We start from the raw sequence: 13,770 nt of genomic DNA, 5'->3' as shown, positions 1-13,770 counted from the left end.
GCTTTTGAGACCATATAAGTGCAAATCGGACGAAAGATATATATGAGAGCTATATCTAAATCTGAACCGACTTAAATCAAATTTACCAAGCATTGGTGAAATTTCACGAAAATCGGTAGTAAACTTTGGCCTTCTCTGTGGTCATATCAGTCTAAATCGAACGATAGATATATATGGGAGCTATATCTCAATCTGAACCGATTTGGCTGATATTTTGCAAGTTTTTCGAGACTCATAAAATATTAGGATGTACTGAATTTGAAGAAAATCGGTTGATGAACACGCTAACTATGACCAGATGGGGGAAAAATATATATGGCAGCTATATCTAAATCTGAACCGATTTTTTCCAAAATCAATAGGGATTGTCTCTGCCCCAAAAACCACCCTATGCCAAATTTGAGGGCGATCGGACTTAGGTTAGGTTAGGTTAGCCCGATGTATCAGGCTCACTTAGACTATTCAGTCCATTGTGATACCAGATTGGTGAACTTCTCTCTTATCACTGAGTGTTGTCCGATTCCATGTTAATCTCAATGACAAGGGGCCTCCTTTTTATAGCCGAGTCCGAACGGCGTTCCACGTTACAGTGAAACCACTTAGAGAAGCTTTGAAACCCTCAGAAATGTCACCAGCATTACTGAGGTGGGATAATCCACCGCTAAAAAACTTTTTGGTGTTCGGTCGAAGCAGGAATCGAACCCGCGATCTTGTGTATGCAAGGCGGGCATGCTAACCATTGCACCACGGTGGCGATCGGACTTAAACTACGACCTGTACTTTGCACACAAAGATACATGAACAGACATACGGACGGACGGACAGACAGACAGACGAACATCACTAAAACGACTCAGAATTTAATTCTAAGACGATCGGTATACTAAAATATGGGTCTCAGACTTTTCCTTCTTGGCGTTTCCTTCTTGGTGCATTTGTATGTAGCACAATCTTATTATACCCTGTACCACAGTAGTGGTGAAGGGTATAAAAATGAAAAATCTTTAGCTAAAACTTGCAATTTCTCTATCTGATAGCTGTCAAATGTAGTCTCTCTCCTTTGCTTGCTTTTTGGTGTAAACGAACGACTTCCAGTAAAAATTTTTAATAATTATCAAAAATTATCGGGTTCTCAAACGGAGCTATTAGCTTCCATAACATCCTTGCCTTTACTTTTAAGAACCACCCTAATTCTTCTATGAATTTGTAAAAGAGCAATCTGTTGGTAATAATCTTGCAAGTAGATAGTTTAATTAATTCAAATTATCCTAATTTGTAAAAGAACTTTTGATGTTGTTTTGAATTGGCTCTTCAACGAATAATATCTGAAAATTACTTTACTTTGTTAAAAGAATTTAGATTGGCCATTACTAAGTAATTAAAATGTAAAAATATATGTCATTAAATTTTTCATACACATCACCACAGGATGGTGATGGGGCTATAATAATATTGCCAATCCATTTTTAACACATTGATATGCCCATTTCCGTCTATATGAAGTATATAGGTTAGGAGGCAGCCCGATGTATCAGGCTCACTTAGACTATTCAATCCATTGTGATACCACATTGGTGAACTTCTCTCCATGAAGTATATAACTTGATCAGAAAGAAATTCTAAGACGATATAACAATGTACGTCTGTCTATTGTGATCACGCTACAGCCTTCAGTAATGAAGCAATCGTCCTGAAATTAGCCTATATTTGAGGCGTTTTTTATTTTAAATCTAAAGATTAAATATTTCAGTTAATTTAAGAACGATTCCTTTAAATCAAAAATGTGTTTCTTTACTTTAAGGGAAATTTTCCCTTAGTTCAAAGAAATAGGATTCTAACGGAGGGTTTCAAATTTCCAAAATTTGTGTCCTAAAATCTCTAATCTTTAATATCAGGTAAATATTTTTTTCAGTGTGTGTAGAGATTTTCAAAAGTCCTATAATTTCAATTTCAAACAAAACTGGTCCTCAAATATCAAATAAAAATCCAGAATCTGCTATAATCTCTATGTAGAAACTTTAAACTCCGGGAAACGTGTCATTTGAACCGGAAGAGTATATGTCACTAAAACAGTGTTGGCACACAAGGAAAAATTCACGAAAAATTTGCCAATTAAATTTTTTAATGGAAACAAAAACCAATCACAAAAATTAATAGTATTGAAGTTTTTTAACGAATCAATTTTCTAATTGATATTATCATTTCTGTGATTGAAGAAATTCCAATTAAAAAATTAATTGGATCAATTAATTTTTTTTGTGTGCACGTTATTTTTGAACCTTACCCCCAAATCTTAAGAAAAAACCCCCAATTAGTCTAGAACTTTTTCAAAAACCCCAAAAAATGTTTTTTTTTTGGGAAATAAGTACAAAATGGCTTTCCAAATTTTGTGAAAAAAAATCCTGAAATCATACACTTTAAAAATTCAACCAGTAAAAAAAATGTAATAATACAATTTGTGTATCAATTTAAAAGGCAGGTAATACAAAATAATTTAATGTATACATGTTTTAAATACAATTCGCTTTATAAAATGGAAAAATAAAAAAAATAATTCATTTATTATTTGCCAAAAGAGTACAAAATTTCTAAATCTTCTGCAGTTGCAGTGTACAATTTGTTGGAAGTAAATATTTTAATCGTTGAAATACCCTGACAACAGAAGCATACGATAAACGTTGCGAAAGTAAGTCCAAGTTCCTAAATATAAGCAAGTATGCATGCTTATATTTAGGAACTTGGACTGACCTTCCACGTCGTGTTTTCTTCAAATTCATGGTAGAATTGCTCCGAATTTTGCTGAGAATTATTCAATTCTCAATGAAACCTTCAGAAATGTCACCAGCATTACTGAGGTGGGATAATCCAATGCTGAAAAACTTTTTGGTGTTCGGTCGAAGCAGGAATCGAACCCACGACCTTATGTATGCAAGGCGGGCATGCTAACCATTGCACCACGGTGGCTCCCCTAAGACCCTATAAAGTATATATATTCTGGGTCGTGGTGAAATTCTGAGTCGATCTAAGCATGTCCGTCCGTCCGTCTGTTGGAATCACGCTCACTTCCGAACGAAACAAGCTATCGACTTGAAACTTGGCACAAGTAGTTGTTATTGATGTAGGTCGCATGGTATTGCAAATGGACCATATCGGACCACTTTTACGCATAGCCCCCATATAAACCGATCCCCAGATTTGGCTTGTCGAGCCTCTTGGAGGAGCACAATTCATCCGATCTGGTTAAAATTTGGTACATGGTGTTAGTATATGGTCGCTAACAACCATACCAAAATTGGTCCAATCACACAAAAATTGGTCCGTATCGGTTCATAAGCATGGTTGCCACTAGAGCCAAAAATAATCTACCAAAATTTTATTTCTATAGAAAATTTTGTCAAAATTTTATTTCTATAGAAAATTTTGTCAAAATTAATCTACCAAGATTTTATTTCTATAGAACATTTTGTGAAAATTTTATTTCTATAGAAAATTTTGTTAAAATTTTATTTCTGTAGAAAATTTTGTCAAAATTTTATGTCTACTTTGTCAAACTGAATTATATACGTATTGGATCGATATTTTTATACCCTCCATCATAGGATGGGGGTATATTAACTTTGTCATTCCGTTTGTAACACATCGAAATATTGCTCTAAGACCCCATAAAGTATATATATTCTGGGTCGTGGTGAAATTCTGAGTCGATCTAAGCATGTCCGTCCGTCCGTCCGTCTGTTGAAATCACGCTAACTTCCGAACGAAACAAGCTATCGACTTGAAACTTGGCACAAGTAGTTGTTATCGATGTAGGTCGTATTGAAAATGGGCCATATCGGTCCACTTTTACGTATAGCCCCCATATAAAGGGACCCTCAGATTTGGCTTGTGGAGCCTCTAAAAGAAGCATATTTCATCCGATCCGGCTGAAATTTGGTAAATGGTCTCTAACAACCATGCAAAAATTGGTCCACATCGGTCCATAATTATATATAGCCCCCATACAAAACCGATCCCCAGATTTGGCTTGCGGAGCCTCAAAGAGAAGCAAATTTCATCCGATCCGTCTGAAATTTGGTACATGGTGTTGGTATATGGTCTCTAACAACCGTGCAAAAATTGGTCCACATCGGTCCATAATTATATATAGCGCCCATATAAACCGATCCCCAGATTTGGCTTGTGGTGCCTCTAAGAGAAGCATATTTCATCCGATCCGGCTGAAATTTGGTACATGGTGTTGGTATATGGTCTCTAACAATCATGCAAAAATTGGTCCACATCGGTCCATAATTATATATAGCCCCCATATAAACCGATCCCCAGATTTGGCTTGTGGTGCCTCTAAGAGAAGCATATTTCATCCAATCCGGCTGAAATTTGGTACATGGTGTTGGTATATGGTCTCTAACAATCATGCAAAAATTGGTCCACATCGGTCCATAATTATATATAGCCCCCATATAAACCGATCCCCAGATTTGGCTTGCGGAGCCTCAAAGAGAAGCAAATTTCATCCGATCCGCCTGAAATTTGGTACATGATATTGGTATATGGTCTCTAACAACCATGCAAAAATTGGTCCACATCGGTTCATAATTATATATAGCCCCCATATAAACCGATCCCCAGATTTGGCTTGCGAAGTCTCCAAGAGAAGCACATTTCATTCAATCCGGTTGTAATTTGGAACATGGTGTTAGTATATGATCTTAAACAACCGTGGCAGAATTGGTCCATATCGGTCCATAATTATTATAAATTAGGAACGTGGTGTTAGTATATGGTCGCTAACAACCATACCAAAATTGGTCCAATCAAACACAAATTGGTCCATATCGGTTCATAATCATGGTTGCCACTAGAGCCAAAAATAATCTACCAAAATTTTATTTCTATAGAAAATTTTGTCAAAATTTTATTTCTAGAGAAAATTTTGTTAAAATTTTATTCGGTTCATAATAAAATTTTCATCATTGTCAGAATTTTATTTCTATAGAAAATTTTGTCAAAATTTTATTTCTATAGAAAATTTTGTTCAAATTTTATTCGGTTCATGATCATGGTTGCCACTCGAGCCAAAAATAATCTACCAAGATTTTATTTCTATAGAAAATTTTGTCAAAAGTTTATTTCTATAGAAAATTTTGTTAAAATTTTATTTCTGTAGAAATTTTTGTCAAAATTTTCTTTCTATAGAAAATTTTGTCAAAATTTTTATTTCTATAGAAAATTTTGTGAAAATTTTATTTCTATAGAAAATTTTGTTAAAATTTTATGTCTACTTTGTCAAACTGAATTATATACGTATTGGATCGATCTTTTTTGATTTAATATATACCACGTATGGACTTACATACAATTTAGAAGATGGTGTTAGGAGGTTTTAAGATATCTTGCCATCGGCAAGCGTTACCGCAACTTAAGTAATTCGATTCTGGATGGCAGTGTTTAGAAGAAGTTTCTACGCAATCCATGATGTAGGGTACATAAGCTTCGGCCTGGCCGAACTTACGGCCGTATATACTTGTTTTTACTAACATTGTGGTCCGTCCCGGTCATTAATCAATTAAAATTGTGAGTCTACACATTTTGTGAAAGTTTAAAAAATTTTGTCCAAATCGGTTCATATTTAAATATTTGTATATGGGAATATAACCATTTATATAGCTCCCAAAAAATTTAAAGGAGTTAAGATGGTAACAAAAATTTTAGTACACATAGTGGTGATGGGTATAATATAGACGGCCTCGCCCGACTAAAAACTTTCCTTACTTGTTTAAATCCAATTTAGAAAATTCCTCTTCCAACTTACTATCCTGAAAACTCTAATATTGCGAATTTAAAATTAAATTTCTTTGAAAATTGCATACCTTACTTTTCATAGTGACTATTGAAAGCATCTGTGGGCTAATTCTTATACCCTCCGCCGCAATAGTTTTCACTTTCAAACATTTTTACACAAACCATCAAAACCATTTAGGATAACTATTTCCTTCCTGCCATGTGTAAACTTTGCTCATTCTACGTTAGTATCAATGCGTTTTGGTAGTTTCGATATATCGTTTGTTTTTTCGTCTTCTTTTTTTTGGTTTAGGCAAAAATCAATTGTTTACTTTAATGGCTCGAACATGAAATGCCTTGAATACAAATGATTCCGTCTACAGAGTTTTCCTTTGCTTGCTGGAATGTGGCAGGGAACGTTTTTTGTTGTTTTGTTTTTGTTAGCAATCTCCCACCTTTACAATTTGAAATGAAACACCCCATAGTATCCACCACCCATTGAATATTAGAGAAAACTAACCACCATCATCAGATCAAAAGCCACCGGCTATCCTTGGAATCAACAAACATCCTAAAATAACACAGGCCAGGAGGAAGAAATTCTCCCCAAAAAAAGTTAATATATTCCTTAGGTCATATATGTTGTAGCTGAAGTAATTGTGGCTTGTTATTCCATTACAACAAAACCACCAATAACAACAATGAAAGACGAGAAAACAACAACAACACCAAACCCCTAACCAGAAAGGTAACATAAACGTTAAAAAGTTAACAAATCAGTACCACCAGAGTCCTGAGAAGCGCAAAACAGAAATTGCCATGTAAAACAGCATGTTCTACATACCTCATTATGGTCATAAAATGAAGAGAAAAATGATCCAAGACAAAAACACACATTTCATATCAGCAATGATTCTCGTTGGATTTCACATGGCGTATCTTTAGGGTACCACACAGTATTTAGGGCTTTTTTCTTGTTTTGTTGTTCGTTTTTTTTTTGCTTTTGTTTTTATTGAGGATAAGGAAAAAGCTGTATCAACGTCGTTGCCAGCATTGAAAAACAATAAAAAGTTCTCAAAGCAAAATGTTACGAATTGTGAATTTATGAATGAAACAAAAAAACTTTCGCGATGCATAAGGATATTGACATGGGGTAGTCTAATGAAAGTTAAGACTGTTTACCCACAAAGAAAAATAGCTTCCAAAAAAAAAAAAATAGTTTTGATCCGGTAGTAGTGCAAATATGAATTATATCCAACGGATTTTGCATGGGGTTATCCGAGGATGGAAGTACTCCGTTTTCGGATCCTTTGTATTGCTTTAGATCGTGAGAAGATATTGCATAGTGGTGTTGAAAAATGGTTCAATTTGGGAGGAATTACATCTTGTTTGTGATTTTCATCAGAAATTAAAATCCCAGAAAATAAGCGTCGCCAAAAAAGTAGTGAAAATGTTCTTTTTTTGGTTCCGGAAGTGGTGCAAAATTGGCGCTGAAGTGATGAATTTTACATGGGCATGTCATAGGACATATGACCACCATATCAACAGTCATTGAATTTAATTTGCATCACCTATTAAGTTGTGATCCAAATTCAGTGTTTTAGATGGAAATTAAAATAATTTGTAATATTTTGTCAAATAAATAATTTTTATTATTTTTTTATAATTTTTAATGCGTTCTAACCAGGGCTGTGGAGTCGAGCCAATTTTGCTCGACTCCAACTCCGACTCCGACTCCAGCATTTTTCATCAGCTCGACTCCGACTCCGGAGTCGACTCCGTGTACTATAACTAAATCTCATTTTAATACCACTAATTTGTAGTTCTATTGTGGGGGTACCGTAAGTGGATCGATATAAAGTATCGTATTTATTTATGTGTGCAAAAAAAAGGTCTTAATTTCACATTAGATGCCAATTGAACTCTATATTTCAAATTTAGGGCAATGTTTAATAAATAAAATAATGATATAAATACCCATCATAATATGAGAAGATACCAACAGTATATGTATTTGTGGACCAAAATTATTTATACCATCTCAAATCCTTTAAATTTGTTGCGAGCTATAACATATAAAGGTTTATATTCCCATATGCATGAATTTGAATCTGAATGGATTTAGACAAAATTGTATATACTTCTACAAAACCTATGTACTTAAAATTTAAATCTAACGTTATGGGACGTAACACAATTTTAACAAAAAATAAAAATGCAAGGAAAGTCTAAAGTCGGGCGGGGCGATTATAATATACTCTGCACAACTTTGTATTTAGATCTACATTTTGATAAAAAAAAATTTCAAATCAGACTTCTACAAAATCTCGGGCAATATTTGGGAAAAATTTATAATTGTTCAGACAATTTCGCAAAAATGCATTTATGATTCATTCATTGAAAAATTTGAAAATTTGAGTCATTTCTACAAGTGCAGTGTGTATCAGTGAGCATACAATTTTGAAAAAATTTGTGTCTAGTAAATAAAATTTTTCAAAATTTTATATAGAAATAAAATTTTCCAAAATTTTCTACAGAAACAAAATTTTGACTAAATTTTCTAGAGAAATAAAATTTTGGCAAAATTTTCTATAGAAATCAAATTTTGACCAAATATATAGAAATAACATTTTGAATAAAATTTTTATAGAAATAAAATTTGGTAAAATTTTTTATAGAAATAAAAGTTTGACAAAATTATCAATAGAAATTGTGTAGCAAACAAAATTTTCTATAGACATAAAATTTTGCAAAATATTCTATAGAAACAAAATTTTGACTAAATTTTCTATAGAAATAAAATTTTGAAAATTTTATATAGAAAATAATATTTCTGTAGTAATAAATTGTTGAATACATTTGTTATAGCAGTGAGTATCAGTGAGCATCAGTAAGAAAAAAATTTTGATAAAATTTGCTATAGAAATAAAATTTGACAATTTTTTCTTATAGAAATAAAATTCTGAAAAAAAAAAATTATCAATAAAAATACAATTTTTGAAAAAATTTTGTGTAGTAAATAAAATTCTGCAAAATATTCTACAGAAACAAAAACTTTGACTAATTTTTTTTTTTGATAAAATTTTAGCAAAACTTTGTTATAAAAAACAACTTTAAACAATTTTTCTGTCAATATTCCACATATGTATATGGCCTTAAAATAAAATTAAAAAAAAAAAAAAAACAAGTAAGGAAAGTCTAAAGTCGGGCGAGGCCGACTATATTATACCCTGCACCACTTTGTAGATCCAAATTTTCGATACCATATCACATCCGTCAAATGTGTTGGGGGCTGTATATAAAGTTTTGTCCCAAATACATACATTTAAATATCACTCGATCTGGACAGAATTTGATAAACTTCTACAAAATCTACAGACTCAAAATTTAAGTCGGCTAATGCACTAGGGTGGAACACAATGTTAGTAAAAAAATATGGGAAACATTTAAATGTGAAGCAATTTTAAGGAAACTTCGCAAAAGTTTATTTATGATTTATCGCTCGATATACATGTATTAGAAGTTTAGGAAAATTAGAGTCATTTTTACAACTTTTCGACTAAACAGTGGCGATTTTACAAGGAAAATGTTGGTATTTTGACCATTTTTTGTCGATATCAGAAAAACATATATATGGGAGCTATATCTAAATCTGAACCGATTTCAATAAAATTTTGCATACTTGACTACACTGCTAATTCTACTCCCTGTGCAAAATTTCAACCTAATTGGGGTAAAACTCTGGCTTCTGGGACCGTATTAGTGCATATCGGGCGAAAGATATATACGGGAGCTATATCTAAATCTGAACCGATTTCAATGAAATTTGGCACACTTGACTATAGTACTAATTGTTCTTCTTGTGCAAAATTTTAAGCCAATCAGGGTAAAACTCTGGCTTCTGGGGCTATATAAGTCCATATCGGGCGAAATATATATGGGAGCAATATCTAAATCTGAACCGATTTCTTCCAAAATCAATAGGGATCTATTCTGAGCCAAGACACATACTTGTGCCACATTTGAAGTCGATTGGACTAAAACTGCGACCTAGACTTTGATTACAAAATGTGTTCACGGACAGACGGACATGGCTATATCGACTCAGGAGCCCACCCTGACCATTTTTGCCAAAGACACCATGTGTCTATCTCGTCTCCTTCTGGGTGTTGTAAACATATGCACTAACTTATAATACCCAGGTCCACAGTGTGGAGCAGGGTATAATAATTTCGATTGTTCGAAATATTTCAAATAAATTGATATGGGCATTAAAATGGATCGATCCAGCCCATCTGCTAGTCTAACATTCTAGGAAACATAAAAAGATAGCCGTAATTGGAAGTTGATTTTCATTTACTAACATGCTGTACATTTATCGAATGAATAACGCAATGGAAACTAATTTGCGTAAAAACTGGCTTAGTTACAAAAATGTGAAGTATTTTAAAAAATTTGGTTTAGCCGGAGTCGGAGTCGAGCAAAATTTTTACGACTCCGACTCCAGCAAAATCTTCAGACTCCGACTCCCACTCCGGCTCCACAGCCCTGGTTCTAACGCTTTCCTGAAACGTTTTACCTCAAATATTTTCAAAAATTCGCAATTTTTCTAGAATAGATTTAGCATCTTTTTTAACAAAATTTAACTTACGTACAAAAAAATAATACTAAACTAAATTGTGTTTTAAATTCTTGATTTTAATCCAGATTTGTACTTAAAATATCAAGTACAAGTACGTCTGTAGTATTTTTTACTTTAATCAAGTGAGAAGAGATCATATAACGAAATCAAGCTCAGGGAAGTTAAAAATTAGTGCTCATTGAAATGCAAACAATCTTGTTTTTAGTTCAGAAAAAATAGAGAAACTAGAGGGAGAAAAAATATAAACTTTACTCTCATTTGTACGCTCACAGACAGTGTTGCCAGTATTTTTCTGGCTCTTGTCCCCAAATTATAATGTTTTCGTCTCCACAAATCCCCAATTTAAATTTAAATTCCTTACAAAAATCCCCAATAAATTTTTGACAAGTATTTTTTTTTTTTTTTTTTTGAAAAACAAAAATGAAAAAAGGCTCTTCTGTAGAAAATCAGTAATAACTTAAAAAGTAAAATTTTGTCAAATCCAGCAAGATGCAATAAGATCAAGATTTCGAACCACAACACCAAGAGACTGGTGATCGTCCTCTAAATGCTGCAAATGGGAAATCCCACCTTGTATTTATACGCCAACATTTACTATGAAATATTCAAGTAGTAAAATTGGGTGGTAGACACGTTGCCAAAGTTGGTAGAATTGTACCAGAAATTGTAGATTTTTTATTGTTTTATAGATGGGTAGAATTTTTGATTGAGAAATAAAATTTTAACAAAATTTTCTACAGAAATAAAATTTCCACAAAATTTTCTATAGGAATAAAATTTTGACAAAATTTTCTATAGAAATAAAATTTTGACAAAATTTTCTATAGAAATAAAATTTGAACAAAATTTTCTATAGAAATAAAACATTGACAAAATTTTCTAAAGAAATTAAATTTTAACAAAATTTTCTATAGAAATAAAATTTTGACAAAATTTTCTATAGAAATAAAATTTGAACAAAATTTTCTATAGAAATAAAACATTGACAAAATTTTCTAAAGAAATTAAATTTTAACAAAATTTTCTATAGAAATAAAATTTTAACAAAATTTTCTATAGAAATTCAATTTTGACAAAATTTTCTATAGAAATGAAATTTTAACAAAATTTTCTATAGAAATAAAATTTTAACAAAATTTGCTACAGAAATAAAATCTTGAGAAAATTTTCTATAGAAATAAAATTTTAACAAAATTTTCTATAGAAATAACATTTTAACAAAATTTTCTATAGAAATAAAATGTTGTCAAATTGGATAAAAACTACGGATTATAGAAGCCCTAGAAGTAAAATCGGGAGATCGATCTATATGGGGGCTATATCAAAACTTGGACCGATACTCACCATTTTCGGTACACCTCTTTGTGATCCTAAAGTACTTCTAGATTTCAAATTTCAGGCAAACTGGATTTCAAATTTCCGGCAAATTGGATATAAGCCCAATAAATAAAATCGAGAGAGCGGTCTATATGGTGGCTATACCAGAACATGGACCTATACTCACCATTTGTGACACACCTCTCTTTGGTACTAAAATACCTCTAGAATTCCAATTTCAGACAAATAGGATAAAAACTACGGATTCTAGAAGCCCAAGAAGAAAAATCGGTAGATCTGACTATAAGGAGACTATACCAAACCATGGACCGGTACTCACCATTTTCGGCACACCACTTTATGGTCCTATAATACCTCTAGATTTCCAATTTCAGGCAAATTGGATAAAAACTACGGTTTATATAAGCCCAAGACCCCAAATCGGGCGATCGGTTTATATGGGAGCTACAATAAAAAGCTGGACCGATATATTACATATTTGAACCTGGCCTGCGTACAGAGAAAATATGATTCTGTGCCAAATTTCAGGATGATAGCTCCATTATTGGCGGTTGAAAGTTAAACTTACAATTTTGGACAATTTAATGTCGTAAAATAGAAACGAAAATCGTCAAAACAGTAAAAAAAACAATAAAAATAAAATTAAAAATGTTGCCTCGGCATTTGAACCTGTGCCTGTTGACTTTTCACTTCAATGGGAGTAAATAATAAATGTCCAACATAAAAACCAAAGATTAAAAATAAAATACAAAAAATGAAATTGATTTTTTTTGTTTTGTGTTTTCTTTTTATACCCTCCACCATAGGATGGGGGTTAACTTTGTCATTCCGTTTGTACCACAACGAAATATTGCTCTAAGACCCCATAAAGTATATATATTCTGGGTCGTGGTGAAATTCGGTCCGCATGTTGAGACTTGGCACAAGTAGTTGTTATTGATGTAGGTCGGATGGTATTGCAAATGGGCCATATCGGTCCACTTTTACGTATAGCCCCCATATAAACGGACCCCCCAAATTTGGCTTGCGATTGCTCTAAGAGAAGCAAATTTCATCCGATCCGGCTGAAATTTGGTACATGGTGTTAATATATGGTCTCTAACAACCATGCAGAAATTGGTCCATATCGGTTCATAATTACATATAGCCCCCATATAAACCGATCCCCCGATTTGGCTTGCGGAGCCTCTAAGAGAACCAAATTTCATCCGATCCGGCTGAAATTTGGTACATGGTATTAGGTATTAGTCTCTAATAATCATGCAAAAATTGGTCCACATCGGTCCATAATCATATATAGCCCCCATATAAACCGATCCCCAGATTTGGCTTGCGGAGCCTCTAAGAGAAGCAAATTTCATCCGATTCGGCTGAAATTTGGTACATGGTGTTAGTATATTGTCTCTAACAACCATGCCAAAATTGGTCCATATCGGTCCATAATTATATATAGCCCCCATATAAGCCGATCCCCAGATTTGACCTCCGGAGCCTCTTAGAGGAGCAAAATTCATCCGATCCGGTTGAAATTGGGTACGTGGTGTTAATATATGACCTCAAACACCCATGCCAAAATTGGTCGACATCGGTCCATAATTATATATAGCCCCCATATAAACCGATCCCTAGATTTGACCTCCAGAGCCCCTTGGAAAAGCAAAATTCATCCGATTCGGTTGAAATTTGGTACGTGATGTTATTATATAGTATCCAACAACCATGTAGGAATTGGTTCATATCAGTCCATAATTGTATATAGCCCCCATATAAACCGTTCCCCAGATTTGATCTCCGGAGCCTCTTAGAGGAGCAAAATTCATCCGATCCGGTTGAAATTTGCAACGTGGTATTAGTATAAGGCCGCTAATAATCATGCCAAATTTGGTCCATATCGGTCTTCAGTTATATATAGGCGATCCCCAATCACACAAAAATTGGTCCTTATCGGTTCATAATCACGGTTGCCGCGTGAGCCAAAAATAATCTACCAAAATTTTATTTTTATAGAA

Source organism: Haematobia irritans, chromosome 5 (genome assembly GCF_050003625.1).
Source record: "Haematobia irritans isolate KBUSLIRL chromosome 5, ASM5000362v1, whole genome shotgun sequence".
In the NCBI taxonomy this organism is placed as follows: Eukaryota; Metazoa; Arthropoda; class Insecta; order Diptera; family Muscidae; genus Haematobia; species Haematobia irritans.
This window is presented reverse-complemented; position numbering follows the sequence as displayed.